General features: G+C 52.9%; 1 long non-coding RNA gene across 1 annotated transcript; it reads left to right on the plus strand.

Annotated features, from left to right (window-relative positions):
* Positions 1-15,147: 15,147 nt before the first annotated feature.
* Positions 15,148-15,598, plus strand: LOC146424139 (uncharacterized). Its single transcript, XR_014847142.1, has 2 exons — positions 15,148-15,226; positions 15,339-15,598. It is a non-coding gene; the product is annotated as an uncharacterized LOC146424139 (long non-coding RNA).
* The last annotated feature ends 1,794 nt before the right edge of the window (positions 15,599-17,392 follow it).

A 17,392-nucleotide genomic window follows, 5' to 3' on the forward strand; every position in this document is an offset into this window, starting at 1 on the left:
GTGCAATATGTTGGGCCCTGGCATATGCTTATCGTACACTGTCGGATATTATAGAACAGGAAGTAAGGGAGCCTAAGCCAATGGCAGTTGCTCCTATTACAAGGAGCAGGAAAGCCCAATTTAAGACTGATCGCCCAGATGACAGTGGGGAGGGACCCTCAAGGCCAGCAACTGAGTCAGAGGTCATTGTTGAATCCATGAATGTGAGAGACCTTCACAGCCTAAGAAAAGATTATGTCCAACGAGATGATGAATCTGTGATTAGTTGGTTAGTCCGTCTTTGGGATGCTGCAGGCGATGTTACACTTCTAGATGCTACTGAGGCAAGGCATTTAGGGACTGTGTCACGTGACCCAGATATCAACCAAACTATACGAGATGGGCCTGACTGCAGCAGCCTCTGGAGACGAGCTATCAGAGCTGCGAGAGACAGATACCTACATCCCGACGATCTCTATTCGCAACAAACCCAGTGGAGAACCATAGAACAAGGGATTCAACGCTTGAGAGAAATGGCAGTGGTAGAAATTGTCTTCCCAGAGGACATAGCAAACCCAGATCCGATTATAGACCCAGATAGGATAGAATGTACACCTGTGATGTGGCGGAAACTCCTAAAGCTTGGGCCATCAGGGTATGCTTCTGCTTTAGCCATTATGAAGCAAGATGACGGGCATGAGACTGTGCGTGATATGACAAGGAAATTCCGAGCGTATGCAGATGTCGTGCATAGCCCAATGAATGCAAGAATCTCAGCTGTGGAAACAAATCTGCAGAAACTAGAAAATAAGATAGAGAAGAATCATGAGAAACTCAGTAAAGAGATTAAAGACAGCCTTCTCCAAATCTCAGCAGTACAGACCAGAGGTTCGGCTACCCCACGCAGACGCTCCTCAGCTATGAGAACTGGATATATCCCTCGACATGAGTTGTGGTATTTCCTGTGTGACAGTGGAGAAAACATGAACAGGTGGGATGGACAACCCACTGCTGTCCTGGCACGACGAGTGCGTGAATTGAAGGAGGGCAAGACTCAGAGAAGGAACTCCACCAGAAGGGAAGTAGCTCTACTCAATATGTCTGATTCCGTTGAAGGAACCTCTAACACAAATACCCACCATGGTTAGAGGGGCCCTGCCTCTAGCCAGGTAGAGGCCAGGGAAAACCGAATTTTTTTGGACAGTGTGGATTCGGTGGCCTGGCACATCAGAGCCACAAGAATACGAGGCTTTAGTTGACACTGGTGCACAATGCACGATAATCCCATCGCGACATGTGGGGACAGAACCTATTTCTATTTCCGGCGTTACAGGAGGATCACAAGACTTGACCCTCGTGAAAGCTGAGGTGAGCCTGACTGGAAGAGAGTGGAAAGAACATTCCATTGTGACTGGCCCAGAGGCTCCATGTATTTTGGGTATAGACTTCCTCCGAAATGGATATTTCAAAGACCCAAAGGGACTCAAGTGGGCATTTGGGATAGCTGCTGTGGAGACAGAGGGCATAAAACAATTGAACACCTTGCCTGGACTGTCAGAGAACCCATCTGCAGTAGGACTCCTGAAAGGAGAAGAGCAACAAGTACCAATTGCAACCTCGATTGTGCACCGCCGACAGTACCGGACAACTCGTGATGCCGTGATTCCCATCCACAAGATGATCCGTGAGCTGGAGAGCCAAGGGGTGGTCAGCAAGGCCCACTCATCCTTTAACAGCCCCATCTGGCCTGTGCGAAAATCTGAAGGAGAATGGAGATTGACTGTGGACTATCGTGCCTTGAATGAGGTGACTCCACCTCTGAGTGCTGCTGTGCCAGACATGCTGGAGCTCCAGTATGAGCTAGAGTCCAAGGCAGCAAAGTGGTATGCCACTATTGACATTGCAAATGCATTTTTCTCCATTCCTCTGGCAGCAGAGTGCAGACCTGAGTTTGCTTTCACCTGGAGGGGCGTGCAGTACACCTGGAACCGATTGCCCCAGGGGTGGAAACACAGTCCCACCATTTGTCATGGACTGATCCAGGCTGCACTGGAAAAGGGTGGGGCTCCAGAACATTTGCAATACATTGATGACATCATTGTGTGGGGAGACACAGCAGAAGAAGTATTTGAGAAAGGAAAGGAAGTAATCCAGATTCTCCTGGAAGCCGGTTTCGCTATAAAAAAGAGCAAAGTCAAGGGGCCTGCCAAAGAGATCCAGTTCCTAGGAGTGAAGTGGCAAGATGGACGGCGTCAGATTCCTACTGAGGTTATCAATAAAATCATCACAATGTCCCCCCAACCAACAAGAAGGAGACGCAAGCTTTCCTAGGTGCCATAGGCTTTTGGAGAATGCACATCCCTGAGTACAGCCAGATCGTGAGTCCTCTCTACCTCATAACCCGCAAGAAGAACGATTTCCATTGGGGCCCTGAACCGCAGCAAGCCTTCACCCAGATCAAGCAGGAGATTGCTCATGCAGTAGCCCTTGGCCCAGTCAGGACAGGGCCAGAAGTAAAGAATGTGCTTTACTCTGCAGCTGGGAGCCATGGCCTGTCCTGGAGCCTTTGGCAGAAGGTGCCTGGTGAGACCCGAGGTCGACCACTGGGATTTTGGGGCCGAAGTTACAGAGGGTCTGAAGCCAACTACACCCCAACAGAGAAAGAAATCCTAGCAGCATATGAAGGAGTCCAAGCTGCCTCAGAGGTAATTGGCACAGAAGTACAACTCCTCCTGGCACCTCGACTACCGGTGCTGGGGTGGATGTTTAAAGCAGAGGTTCCCTCTACTCATCATGCCACCAATGGCACATGGAGCAAATGGATTGCCCTTATCACACAGCGCGCCCGTATGGGAAATCTGAATCGCCCTGGGATTTTGGAAATAAGTACAAATTGGCCTGAAGGTGAAAATTTTAGTCTGACTGAGGAAGAGGAGCTGGAACAGGTGACCCGTGCAGAGGAAGCCCCACCATACAACCAACTGCCAGCAGATGAAACACGCTACGCTCTTTTCACTGATGGTTCCTGTCGTCTTGTAGGGACAAAACGAAAATGGAAAGCAGCTGTGTGGAGCCCCACACGACGGGTTGCAGAAGCTAGGGAAGAAGAGGGGGGATCGAGCCAATTCGCTGAGCTCAAAGCCGTTCAGTTAGCCCTGGACATTGCTGAAAGAGAGAAATGGCCAAAGCTCTACCTTTATACTGATTCATGGATGGTAGCCAATGCTCTGTGGGGTTGGCTGGAAAAGTGGAAGAAGGCTGGTTGGCAGCGTAGGGGAAAACCAATTTGGGCAGCTGAAGAGTGGAAAGACATCGCTAGTCGGGCAGAGAGACTACCTGTGAAGGTCCGCCATGTAGACGCCCATGTCCCCAAGAGTCGAGCTAATGAGGAACACAGAAACAACGAACAGGTAGATCAGGCTGCAAAGATAAAGGTGTCCCAGGTAGACTTGGATTGGCAGCATAAAGGAGATTTATTCCTAGCTCGATGGGCCCATGATGCCTCAGGCCATCAGGGCAGAGATGCCACCTATAAGTGGGCACGAGTCCGAGGGGTGGATCTAACCATGGACTGCATCTCTCAAGTTATCCATGACTGTGAAACATGTGCTGCCATCAAGCAAGCCAAGCGGGTGAAACCCCTGTGGTATGGTGGAAGGTGGTCAAAATATAAGTATGGAGAGGCCTGGCAGATTGATTACATCACACTGCCTCAAACCCGCCATGGCAAGCGCTATGTGCTCACAATGGTAGAAGCCACCACTGGGTGGCTGGAAACCTACCCTGTGCCTCATGCCGCTGCTCGTAACACCATCCTGGGCCTTGAGAACCAAGTCCTGTGGAGGCATGGTACCCCTGAGAGAATTGAGTCAGATAACGGAACTCATTTTAAAAATAGCCTCATAAACAACTGGGCTAGAGACCATGGCATTGAGTGGGTGTACCACATTCCCTATCATGCACCAGCCGCTGGCAAAGTGGAACGGTATAATGGATTGTTAAAAACCACCCTAAAGGCATTGGGTGGGGGAACTTACAAGAATTGGGAGCGACATTTAGCAGAGGCCACCTGGTTAGTCAATACCCGAGGCTCCATCAACCGAGCAGGTCCTGCCCAATCTGAGCTTCTACATACAGTGGATGGAGATAAGGTCCCAGCAGTACATGCCAGAGGCTTGTTAGGGAAAACTGTCTGGATTGATTCTGCCTCACATAAAGACAAACCCATCAGTGGGGTTGTCTTTGCTCAGGGACCAGGGTGTACTTGGTGGATAATGCAGGAAGATGGAAAAACACAATGTGTCCCTCAGGGAAATTTAATTTTGGGTGAAGGCCACATGTAAGGTTGGGATGGCAACATACCACCGTTCACCGTTCGTTATTTGTACATTATTTGTACATTATTTGTACATTATTTGTACATAGTTATGTGTATATATGTATATATGTATATATGTATATATGTATATATGTATATATGTATATATGTATATATGTATATATGTATGTGTGTATGTATGTATATAGGTGTATATATATATGTGTGTGTTTGAAGTTGGAAGATGTTAAGGTGGGCCTTAAGCCAATGCTATGGAATAAGGGGTGGAATGTCTTGGATTGATGATATGATAATCCTTTATCCCCTATCGTTGGCTTATATGCCCAAGAAAGAAAAAAATGTGTGGTCCTGTCTCTTTAACTGCACCCAGCCGCAGAGAGAAACGCGGGTTGTTTTGAAAACATTTTCTCCAAGCCTTGCTCCGGGGGAGGATTCGTCGCCCGGCAGAGACTGTGTGCTGGACGGCGGTCGGAGTGAGCTCTGTTCCCGTTTTTTTTCCCATTTTTTCTTTTTCCTCGTTTGGACCCCTTCTCTTCGATCTGCTTTGCCACCCGGAGACCCAGGAGGGCCAGAGGACAGCAGAGCTCTCCAGGGGGCTCCACCCGGCCCCGGGTGGGGGGCGAGGAGGAGAGGGACTGCGTCTGAGAAAAGGACTTTTTAATCAGGTTGAATAACTGCCTTTCACCTTGTTTTTCCCCTTCCCCTGTGCCTTGCAGGGCACTCTGCGTGGTTTTGTTAAATAAATAGTTTTTTCTTCACTTCCATCTAAGAGGTTCTGTTGTGGGTGGGGGAGGGGGTGTCGGGGCCCTTCGCTCTCGGAGGAGAGAGTCTTATCATTAACCCGGGACATCACCGTTGAGGGAACCTTGCTGAGCACCACGAGGCCTCTGAGCGCCAGGCAATACCTCTCCCTGCACTGGCTCTGCAGGTGCTTTGACATGATCTGCAGCATCCTGCGACCACATTCCTCCAGGTCCAGACACTCCAGGACCTGAAAGGCACAGGGCAGTGACAGGAGACCTGGCTGGCAGGAACCTGGAACCACACAGGGCTGGGCCCAGGCAGCAGCAGCACAGGGCGCGGGCACCATCCCAAGAAGCTGTGGCTATGAGAGGGCAGAGAGCTGGGAGGCAGCTGAGCGAGGCAGCGATGGCCATCAGGCTCACCTCCACAAGGAATGCCAGGGCAGGCAGATCCCAGCGTGGCTCCTCCCTGACGAGCACCTTGAGCAGGCAGATGGTGATCGGGGTACACAAGCTACGGTGCAATTCCCTGGCAGGGGGAAAAAGACACCAAGACCCTGAGCCAATCATGTGGGCAAACCTCTCCCAGGACTGACTCACAGAGGTCTGATCTTTCCCCAGCACCCTGCGAGGGGATATGGACCCTTTGGGAGGTGGCTGCTCCTGGGCCCCAAACCTCCTCTGCCAGCCTTTTCCAGTCTGCTCGTCCATCCCTCGGTGACAAGGCTCTGTCACCCACAACCACGGGGATGGTGTGGGGCACTCTGGGCACAGGGCACCAGTGCCGGGGACAGCAGGGAGAAGGGGGTCTCACCTGGCCAGCAGACCCACTGCACAGTGATGGGTGTCGGCACAGAGCAGCATGTCCCAGATGTGCTCACGCTCCAAAGCCACCACGTAATCGTCACAGTACAGCTGGCAGAGCAGAGCCTTGATGGACTGCACTGCAAACCTGTGTGCAGAGCAAAGCCCAGGTCACGCTGGGAGTACTGGCCCTGGCCACAAGGGCATGGGAAGGACAGGACAAGTGAGACCTGTTGGGCTTGGTGGGAAGGTGGTGTTCCTCCCAGCATGCTCTCCAGAAGTTGTCAACCTTCTCTGGCATCTGCCCTGTGGTGATGAAAACTTGGAAGAGCAGAGCCACAAACAGCCGGGCGGAATGAAGGACTACTGTGTTATGGCACTGGGGCACCTGGGCAATCACCCACAGCGCCACAGTTGCCTGCAAAAGTGGGCTCAGTGAGACAGTGCTCAGTGCCAAGGTGTCCACGTGGCAGGGCCCGAGGGGAGACGCAGGGGGAGCAGCCGGCCTGCTGCTGCCCCTGAGCCTGGCCCTAGCCCAGGTTTCAGCCCAGCGCCCGAGGCAGGGAGATGCAGGGCGGGGAGAGGATGGAGAGCTGCTGGAGAGGTGACCTGCAGGGAGAGCAAAGGCCAGTTCCAGAAACTCACAGCCAGGGCAAAGATGTCCTTGCTGTCCCCATCGGAGGTTGCCATGCTGTGCCGTGGCCAGTCCTCCATCACACAGAGCAGTGCTGGAAGCACCTTCTCCACTGCTCGTCCCGATGATGCTATGATTTTCCACATCATGGTGGCAGCTCTGTGGGACCAGAGCTCTGTGTCAAGAGCATTTCAGCCACAGTACCATGCCCTGTGCAGCTGCCTTGGGGCCGTGTGACAGAGCCCTGGTGCCCTGAGGGACAGGGAGGGAGCGTGGCAGCAGGCTCAGGAAACAGAGGGGCCTGAGTGTCCTGGAGCTCTCCACCTGTCTGGCAGACCCCACTGCACAGGCGCTGCAGGGTCATGGGCCCCCAAAGGCTGCTGAGTCCTGAGTTCTCAAGGCAGTTGTATCCCGCACCTGTCACAGCTTGGGGCACAGTGTAGGAGGCTCAGAACCACATCAGCAGGGTGTTCTTCAGCCATCCTCAGAATGGCACTTTGCAGGCTGGCATCCACGGTGACACAAGAGATGAGTTTCTTGTGAATGTTCCTCACCATGGCTTGCACCTGGAGGAAGCATAGGGACTTGGAGTGCTTTCCCCAGCTTCCCCCAGAAAGTGCTTCCCTTCCCACCGCACTGCGCTGCCCTCAAAGGCTAAGAGGGCCCAGTGGATGTGGCTTAAGGGGCCACAGGATCCTGGGAGGCCTCCAGCTGCTCACCTGCTGCTGAGAAGAAACAGTATTCTCCTTGGAAAGATCCAGAATGGGAGCATGAACGACAGTCGGAGGGGGCATGGTGTCAGTATCTGCCACGCCCCGAGTTGTTCTGGTGTCACTGTTCCTCATCACCATGCCCTCATTCAGTGCCATGTCAGCCTTCCCTGTGTCAAAGCTGCCAGTGCATTCAGTGGATCCTGTGCCGAAATCAGGCTTTGCCTGCAGCTCGGTCGGCCTGGAGTCAGGCTCAGCTGTGCCCTCAACTGCTGCGGCAGTTTTCTTTGTCTGCAGGAACCTCTGCAGGACCTGCAGGAGAACGCAGGGCGGGAAGAGAGGGATGTTCCATGGAGTGCTCCAAGTGCAGTGCTTGGCTGAGAGGGGACAGCAGGCCCAGCCCAGGTGGGGATGGCTGCAGCTACCTGCACTGCTCTGCAGAAGTGGCCACGGGCAGGCTCCTGCTCTTGTGTCCAGTCCCTGCCTGCACCTGGCAAAGAGCGAGTGCAGCCAGAGCTGAGGAACTGTGGGAGAGGCAGGAGAACACAGGCCAGCCCTGCACTGCCCAGGCAGGGACAGCCCTGGGATGGCCAGGGGATGGAGCACGGCTGCCGGTGGGAGCAGCCCCAGCCCCTGTTCCATCCTGTCCGTGGGCATGTCCACAGGGGCTGGGATGGGATGGGGCCAAGCTGGCTGCAGGGACCAGTCCTGAGGCCCAGCTGTGCCACTCACCGGCCAGCAGCGGCTGGAACTGCTCCAGCTCTTCAAGCTGCTGCACTGGGGCAGTTGCAGGGCCTTTGTTCTTCTTCCCCATGAACAGGCTGAGCAATCTGCCCGCCATGTCACTGTTTGACGACAAGAGCAACTGCAAGAGGGATGCACTTGGGCAAGGTTGGAGTCAACAGGTCCCGCAGTAGTGCCTTGAGGGGACCTGCGACAGAGAAGCCTCAGGAAAACAACAGGACAGCAAGTCCTGTGCTCTGGTCTCGAGGGCTCCTGCCCCAATGACAGGAGTCTCCTCGACAGAGATTGAGGTCCCTGAATCCCACAGTCTGGCCTCGGTGGCAGTGGCCACAGGGATGGGAGATACCTTGGAAAGCTCCAAGTCAGCAAGTGCTGCAGTCTGGCCGCAAGGTGAGCTGCAGCAGTAGCACTTTGGAAGAGCTCTGGGGCAGCAACGAACAAGCCGTCCTGTCCCGTCGCGAGCACCGAGCACTCTGGCGTGGCCGCGTTGCTGCCAGCACCTATGTCATGACGTGTCACAAAGGGCCCTTGGACGCCCCATCGCACTCCATGGTTACCATGCTGCACCGTGTCACAAAGGGGCCCTTGGACACGCTGCCACCTGCCCTGGGGCTGCCCGCACCCCACCCAAAGTGCTCTGGGTTGAAAGGGATCCCTTGTCCCCAGTGCCTAAGACAGCCCGACAGGAACTTCAGGAAAGGCTCAAACAAGAAGCAAAAGCTCCCCTGCTCTGCGGGCTCAGGGCAGCAGCAGGAGCCCCCACAGCAGGAAGGGCACGGGGTCTTGCACAGAAGCTGGCACAGCCTCCTTGGGACAAGTCCCAGCTGCTGGCCATCCCAAACACAGGGGTGTGACACACACAGGGAACATGTGGGCCAAGGCACGAATGCTGCTCTGACCCTTGGGGCTCGGGGAGCACTGCAGTCAGCAGGTGTGACAGAGTCCCTGCCAAAGCAGACCTGCCATCCCCCCGAGCCCTGGCAGCGCCGGTGCCCATCTGCTGCCCCAGAGACCTGTGCTCCCGGGGGCTTCTCTGCCAGAGGGCAGCCAAAGCCAGCGGGCATTGGTGTCTGTAATCCTTCCTGCAGGTGGCTGTTGGCAGGAGCACTTGGAGCCACTGGTGGCAGCACTTGGTATCTGTCAGAAGATCTCAGTCCATCCTGGAATTGTTTTCTCATTGAAGTGATCTCGTGCAGCACAGAGACACCTCTGCCGCGGAGGCACAGAACAATCTGGCATTTAGGCATCCTACATTCAGGAAAGCATTACTTCTCATTGCTCAACTCAAGGAGCTCAAAAAAGCTGCAAACTTCCCAAATCAATTGGCATGGCCGGAGAATGCAAAAGACTTGCTGGTTTGCTTCCTGTCTCAAACCAGCAACTCATTTACCTTAACATCATCCATTGAGAGTCACTTATAAAAAACAAACACTAATCATAGGCAAGAAAAGGGGCCATTCTTTGGTTTGCAAAGGGTTTTCTATGAAGGGATAATAATATAAAAATTCTGTTCAGGAATAAATGCACTCAAGGAATGAAGGTCCCCTCAGTGTTACAAAAGTACCCCAACCAAATGAGTATACTGCAAAAAGACAAATCCTGTCTCTGACAGAGATATCTAAGTGGGCAATAAAGTGCAGCTCTCCCCTCGTCTTCCCTGCATGAGAATCAGGACCACTAACAAAAGAAGTCCAAGATACTCTTCTTGCCCTCTGTAACCAAAACTGTGCAAAACCACAGAGGCTGCCTTGGAGCTGAACCAAATTCCAGCCTAGACCTCTCAGCTTCCAGACAATTCCTTCTCCAACAGCCCCACATCACCAACCTCCCCCAAACACCCCCACAGGACCCTCAACACCCTGCCAACACCCCCACCTGGCCTGATCCCCTTGCAAAGCCTTCCCACCCTCCTGCAGACCCTCTGGTTCCCTTCACATGCCATGGGATGGCACTCAGGAGGATTTGCTCCAAGGCCATCCCCGGTACCAAGCTCAGGCTGCCAGGCCTGCAGTTCCCGCATCATCCTTCCCACCCTTCCTGTGCACTGGTGTTATGTTGGCTCATTTCTGAGCAACTGGGATTTCTCCAGTTAACCAGAACTGATGGTAAAGGGTTGAGAGCAGCTTGGCAAGCTCTTTCTCCAGCTCCCTCTTTGCTCTCAGGTGAGGTAGAACATCCCACAGGAAAGCAACTGGTGCCACAAGGTGTGGGAGGCATGGCTCAGGTTCGGGGAGAGCCCTGAGCACTGGTGTGTCCTGAGGGAACGCCCTTGCTCCCTGCAGCACAGCGGGTGGAGGCTGGGAAGGGATGAGGTGCTGCGCAGGCCCTGAACGGGACGAGGCAGTGGGAAGACACAAAGGGAGATATGTGACAGGGTGGGTGGCAGGAGGCTACAAGGGGACAGGAGGCCCATGCAGGGATGGGGTGCTGGGAAGCCCTGAGGAATTGGGTGTCAAGAAGCCCTAAGCAGCCCTCAGGCAGCTGCCTTGTTCCTGACAGCCCAGCCAGCTGCTCTGGCGTTTCCCTGAGGCACCTGCCATGCCTGTGGCACAAGGCCTGGAGGCTGAGCCTCAGCAGGAGGGAGGGAGGGAGGCTGGGGACACTGCTGAGGTGCCCAGGCTGGGCTGGCTGGTGACAAGGAGGGCAAGGAGGCCCTGCCGGGGCACGGCCACTGCGTGCTGCCAACAAGGGGCAGTGGGCAGAAGCAGGGCTGGCAGCCAGCCTGGACCTCCATGGCTGCCCATATCGCTTTGTTGAGATGGATGTAATGACACACACAGACACACTTGTAATCCAAGCCAGAAGAAGTAAAAGTTTATTATACCTCTTCACAATTACTGTGGCTCATTAAGATTGGCTGCTAGCAAACAATGACAAGGCTGTCTAAGAAACAATGCCAATTCAAGCAGTAATACAAGTAGCTATACAAGCAAAAGTAGAGTTGGTTACATATTATATGCAAGTTTCTTTATTGTACACACTTAATGTTCCATAACAAGAACATCTCCTTGTGTCCAGAACATCTCCTTTCATTGACTGATTATCTTTTTGGCCTTCACTGTGGGTTTCACTGTGGCTGCAAAATCTCGCGAGTAAATTCTGACTGTCTTTTGGTCAAACTCTATGAGGCTTTCAGAGAAGCTGTCAGGTCACCCTTCTTGTTTTTGTATTAAAAAGGCAGCATTTATTGACTTTTACAGGGCCCTTTGCAAAAAAAGACAATAAACACAGAATGAGCAAGATGCAAAAAATAATCAACATGATCAGGTATCCAATTTTAAGTAGATTTTTAATCCATCCCACAATTTGCCCATTGTCAGACAAACTAGTAAGCCAATTGGATTTTGTTTCTTCACGCAATTTTGACACACCTGTTTGTAATTCTTTAATGTGGGCATGAATTGATTTTGAATGATCAGACAAATTTGTACAACACATTCCATCAAACTCCTCACATTCATGTCCATGTGCTAGTAGCAAAACATCAATAGCAGCTCTATTTTGCAATGTAGCATGCCTTACTGAATCAACATCTGTTAATAATCTGGCTAGAGCAAGTGAAGTGGTGTTAGTCTGACGAGCTAACCGACATCCTAGCTTGTTGAACAGTCCCAAGGCTTTAGCAGCTACTACTTGTGGAGTAAAGAAGGAAACAGCCCATCGAGTACCTAATGGCCAAAAATTGATGCTGTCATCACAATCAGGGGCAAATACATGGGTATTGTATTTTCCTCTCCATGGTGATTTATGCTGTAAAATCATAGATGTGTTAGGTGTTAACAGTAAGAGTTGTCCTAAGCTGCAAGGACCTCCCTTGATATGTGATGGAATCGCAGCCCATGCTTGGTCTCCGCAAATAAAAAACACTTCTGATAGCAATACTAGAGGAACACCAGTAGAGCATGAGATATGTGGTGAACTATAATTGCACCAGGCACTTTCACTTGAAAATATGGGTTGGTTAGGAGAAACCTTCCACACTTTGGACTGATTAGCTCCAGAGTAATTAAACTTAACATAAAAGTCCATTTTCACAGATCTTAAAAGCTCTATTTCTTTGCACAGGGAAGGTATGAAAATCATTGATCCCAAGCATCAGCGTAATTGCATGATTTTAAAATCATGCTAACTGTCCCAGGCTTCTAGGCTTCTAGCCAGTCATCTAGCAGCAAGCCAACAAGGCAGGTAGAAAAAGGGTTGTCAGGAGAAGCAGTAGCCAAGCACAGAGTATCTTGCCCTGTTGCATTGGCCAGGATAACCCATACATTGGTTCTCGGCTGATTAACAGGCCAAGCAAAGATAGCAGGCAGTAAGCTAAGCAAAATTGACAAGCCCCATATTGGTGCATGCATTTTTCTGTTATTCGTTTCCATTTGTACCTCCAGTACATCCCAATGCTGAGGCACAGAGTAACTCCTCCCACATTCAAAAGCACAAATCTCAATGTTTGGATCCTCAGTTGGATTCAGAGAGCTACGGCGATGAGGATCACACTTAGAGCATAAAGAACTTCTGCGATAAGATACACAAAACCACTTCTGCTCACAGGAAATACATCATCATAAAACCCATGCAGAGTGCTCCTTTGTGTGGCATATAAAGCAAGACATTACCTCATGTCTTGGTCTCTCTAAAAGGATAAACGCCCTGTTTGAAGGATCAGGATGCTGCCAATCTAAAGCAAATACCCCTTGATCATAAGGATGTACAGTGCAATACAGTCCTCCTTGGTCACCAGTGTTTGATGCTTTCCACACTTGGGTATTCAGAGGTAGCCCAAACCACTCTGCCAAGGTCATCAGCCTGTGTTGCTGTTATCTGCAGGATCTGGCTGAACAGGCAGTGGGATGTTCTGCTGCAAGTCAGGATGCACACACCTTGCTGGCACCCACTGCAGTCCAGTATCTGTGGAAACACAAGCATATCCACACCCCCAAGTGACAAGGTCCCAGGGGCTTTCCCATTGGCTGGTGAGAAAATTTCTTACCCTTTAGCTCAAGGCAAATGAGTTTCACTGGTGGACTGCAAAGAATAAAAATGATTTAAAATTGAGGGATTGTTTGAATGAGCTGGTATGGTCAAGTGATTTATTGTATATACAGCTTTCAAAAGTCTGAACTGTGGAGCTTCCCCTTGCATTCTCCCTTTTTTGTTTTTCTATAACAGTTTTAAGTGTGTGATGAGCTGTTGAACAACAGCTAGACCAGTAGGAGAATCAGGAATACCAAATTTGTGAGAGATACCCCACAGACGTAAAAAATCCTTAACTTTTTGAGAGGCATAGGCTGGGCCATTGACAGTTTTCACACAGGCAGGTATGCCCAGAGTTACAGATATGGGTTGCAAAGTTAATGTGTTTTTATAAGGCAGGCTATCATTTTGACTCACCGCTGTGGATCATTTCACGCCTTGCACAAAAGGATTAGTGGTAGTAGACAGCGGGGGTGCAGCAGCAGGCAGTGGGGGTGCTGAAGGTGCAATTTCATTCCCACCCTCTCCATCACTGTCACTGCACCCATCTGGTGGTAAAGGTGGATCAAAGGAGTTCGTAGGGACAGGAATACGGGAAGCAGAGTGAGAAGCAGGATTAGAAGGGGGCAGAAGTGAAGCCCTCTGTGGCTTAGGTATTGGAAACAACACATGTTCTGCTGCACCAGCCTGTTCCCCACCTGTCCCTCCTGCCGCAGTGTCCCCGGTCCCTCCAGCATTGTCTGTCTCTGTTCTCTCTGCTGTGCCAGCTGCTATAGCACCTTGTTCTTTTTTCAGTTCTTTCAAAGTCTCTAAAACTAACTGTGGCTCTGCTGGGCCTCCTCACCTGGGGACACCCGGGGAATAGATTTCAGAACACTTCCGTGTATTTGCAGGTAGTACTTTTCCCAGCAAAAGGATTTGAAATGGCAGTGTGGGTAATTGAGAGGCTGATTTCTGTATTAGGAAGAGGCAAATTTGGATGGAAGTAAATGCATACCTCACCAGATCATTGCTACTTTTTTGTGTCTACATACAAAACAAGTCCTAACTCACTCTGCCCTCTCAACAAGTGGAAGGAATCGAAAGAACTCTGTGTCAGTACCACCAATGAAACAGTGTAACTAGAAAAACGATTTGCAGTCAGCACAAGGAAACATTAGTGTATCCATTGGAGTAACAGAATGACACTGAGCAGTTTCCCAGCACATTGAAGATTGAACTGGGAGGCTGCGGCAAAAGCAGTGGGGCTGGAGCTGGTGTGCGACCTGTGTTAGGAACTTTTGAAGCCACGGATGGCTGGCGAGGAGACAGGGCCGTGATGTTTGTGTGCAGCCAAGAGAACAAGAGCTGGACACCAGCCGCACATGTGCATCCCAGCAGGAGCCAGCCCTGGGCAGTGGCAGCCCAGAACCCCCTGTGTGCCAGGGTCATCCCACAGCGTGGGCAGCAGGGCGGCGAGGACATCCTGCCTCTTTCCTCTCCTCTCAGGACAGCCCAGCTGCAGGGCTGCCTCCAGCTCTGGGCTCCCCAACAGCAGGAGGACAGGCAACTGATGGAGCAAGTGCAGAATAGCCCATGACATTGCTGAGGGCACTGGAGCACCTGCCGTGTGAAGACAGGCTGAGAAAGTTGGAGCTGTTGAGCCTGAACAAGAGAAGGTTATGTGGAGACCTCCCAGCACCTTTGCAGGGTGTGAAGGGACTACAGGGAAGCGGGAGAGCAACTCTTGGTTGGGAGCTGTAGTGACAGGACAAGGGCATGGCTTCAAACTGAGAGTAGGAATGGATTGGATGTTAGGAAAATGTTATTTCTTGTGAGTGTAGTGGGCAATGGCACAGGCTGTACAGGCAGAGAGGCTGCGGATGCCCCAGCCCTGGAAACATGCAAGGCCAGCTTAGACGTGGTCCTGAGCATCGCAGTCCGGTGGGAGGTTGCTCAGGCTGGAGAGAGATCATGTGAAGAGTTCTGTCAAAGCCAAATCATTTGAAGATTGGGGCATTCTACGATCCTGAGCCCCCAGTGCAGGGCGGCCCTGGAGCTCCTGTGACATCCCAGCTCCCAGAATTGTGATGTCACAGCCCATGTTGCAGGTGGAGCCTCCAGCTCCTGCTGTTGAGCACAACACAACCATTGACCCTGGAGCCAGCGAGGAGGCCAGCGTGCACCCTGCTCCCTGCTCCCTGTGCCCTACACCCTTCAAACTATTGAGCTGCTCCCAATGGATCCATCAGTCCTGAGTTCATCCTGCTGCCTGGGCCTCACCACCGATCCCAGCAAGATGTGCTCTCCCATCCCAGTGGAGGTACAGTGCCATTCCATGGAGCTGGGCACCCCCAGCTGCCCGGGCGGGCTGGGGCCCTGTGGGGATGCTGTGGGACAGGGATCCGACCGTGAGCTTGTGCTACCTGATGCAGCCTGCCAGAGACACTGAGGAGGATATGGAGGTGGACATCAGGATAGATATGGAGGAGATGATGGACATCGATGTGGTGGAGTTGGAAGAAGAGATGGAGGTAGACATCAAAGAAGAAGTGGAGCAGATGGAAGCTGATGGGACGGAGGAGGACGAGGATATGGAAGTCGATGAGGAGGATGAAGAGGAACGAATGGAGGTGGATGAGGAGGATGAGGAGGAGCCCATGATCCTGGGATGAGGATGGAGCCCCAGCAGCAGGACAGGCACGTGCTCCCCATGCCGTGCCCACAGGCACAGCAGGTCCCTTTCAGCCAGGCTGGGGCTGGGTTGGGTGGCCCTGCTAAGGGACACAGCGCCCCGGGGGGATCCCTGGATTCTGGTGGCACAAGCGCCACCCCCGGCCTACCCTGCGCTTGCTTTGGGCCACACCAGCCCCATGCTAGTGCCTGAGGCACAGCTCCCAGCCCCAGCCAGGCTCAGTGCTGGCAGCAGAGTGCCCATGTGCCAGCGTGTGCCAGCCTGGGGGCACGGGGAACGGCTCTCAGGGCCGGGCTGGAGTGACCCTGCTGCTTCCTTTTCTTCCAGGACTGATGGAGATGATGGACACATTTTCCTGTACATATGTTCTGTTCGTTCTTGTTATGACCTTTTGTAAATATGTTCACTAGATTCCAGTTTTTAGTTAGAACTTTCCACTGTAAATACGTTCTATAGATTGTTGTTGTTATAAAGATCCTTCTATTGTAAATACGTTCTGCAGCATGTTGTTGTTGCTGCTCTTCTGTAAATAAATTGTCATTTGTTTTCCACACCCCAGCTTTCTTTGCAATTCCTTTGGGCACAGGTAGTGTTTGCAGGGTTGTGGTTTGGGGTTGCTCCATGTTCCAGGGGCTGGAGGTCTCTGGGGCTGCTGGCACGGCCACCCCAGGGCTGGGGGTCTCTGCGCATGGGGAGGTTCCACTCACGCTGCTCCCAGCACTGGGTGCTGCTCGTGTTCCTGGGCTGAGGCAAAGCAGTGTCCCCAAGAGCATATCTGTCACCATCAGGGAGGCGGCTCTGACAGGAGCAGCCTCTGCAGCGATGCCACCAAACAGGTAAAAAACCTTCTGCCAGCCTTCCTCCTTGAGCCTTTGGGAATCCTGGGCCGAGAGCTGGCATCAGGCTGCAGGGATGCAAAATCCCTGTCATGCTCTGAAGGCCACAACAGCCTTGGGAATTGCTGGAGCCAGGCTGCGGGGAGCAGCTTTTGGAGCTGCAGGGGCTGATGGTTAAGGCTTGGAGCCTCCAAGGGCTCTGGGCTTTGCTCCTCCCGTGCATTACATTTCTGTGCCATTGTTCAAGAGACGAAAGCCACGCCAGGTGATCGTGGCGCTGCCCGATTTCCTGCTGCTGGCAGCAGCCACTGGAGCCTGTGCCCGACTCGGGTGAGCCCTGGACGGGGCAGTGCAGGCCGTGCTGGGCAGGGGCCGTGGGTGCCCGGAGGTGGCTGTACGTTCGGCGCTGGCTGCTGGCACAGAGTCCCGGCGGGGTGCGATGCTAGCAGCGGCAGCGGCTGCGGGGCTGGGGCTGCGGGGCTGGGGCTCCTACAGGAGCCCGAGGGCCAACAGGTGCCCGAGCTCAGCTCCTGCCCAGGCAGCGTCTCCTCCAAGCCCGGCGCTCCCCGAGCACGGCCGGGGCAGGCACGGAGCTGCCCGGACACCCGCTGCCCACGGCAGCCGCAGCAGGGCCGGCAGCACCTCGGGGCAAAGGGGGCTCGGCCGGCGCTGGAGGCTCCGGGAGCCGAGCTGCTCCAGCTACCAGCAACTGCAGAGTTGCCAGGCTTTGGCAATCCCCAAGGCCAGTGCCTTGCCTGGCTGGTGGAGCAGAGCTGTGCCTGATGTGCCCTGCTCTTCCCGGGAGCTGCTGAGTCTCCCAGCTGGGAGGAGAAAAGGGTGTGAATGCCTTTAGAAAAGATGAGAGAAGAGCAAAGAAGCAGTCAGGTTCTGGAGAGAAATGAGAGGGGTCTGTAGGAACATCAAACCGTGCAGGTTTGTTACAGATCCAAGCTCAGCC

Source organism: Lichenostomus cassidix, unplaced genomic scaffold (genome assembly GCF_008360975.1).
Source record: "Lichenostomus cassidix isolate B80296 unplaced genomic scaffold, HeHo_3.0 HiC_scaffold_42, whole genome shotgun sequence".
In the NCBI taxonomy this organism is placed as follows: domain Eukaryota; kingdom Metazoa; phylum Chordata; class Aves; order Passeriformes; family Meliphagidae; genus Lichenostomus; species Lichenostomus cassidix.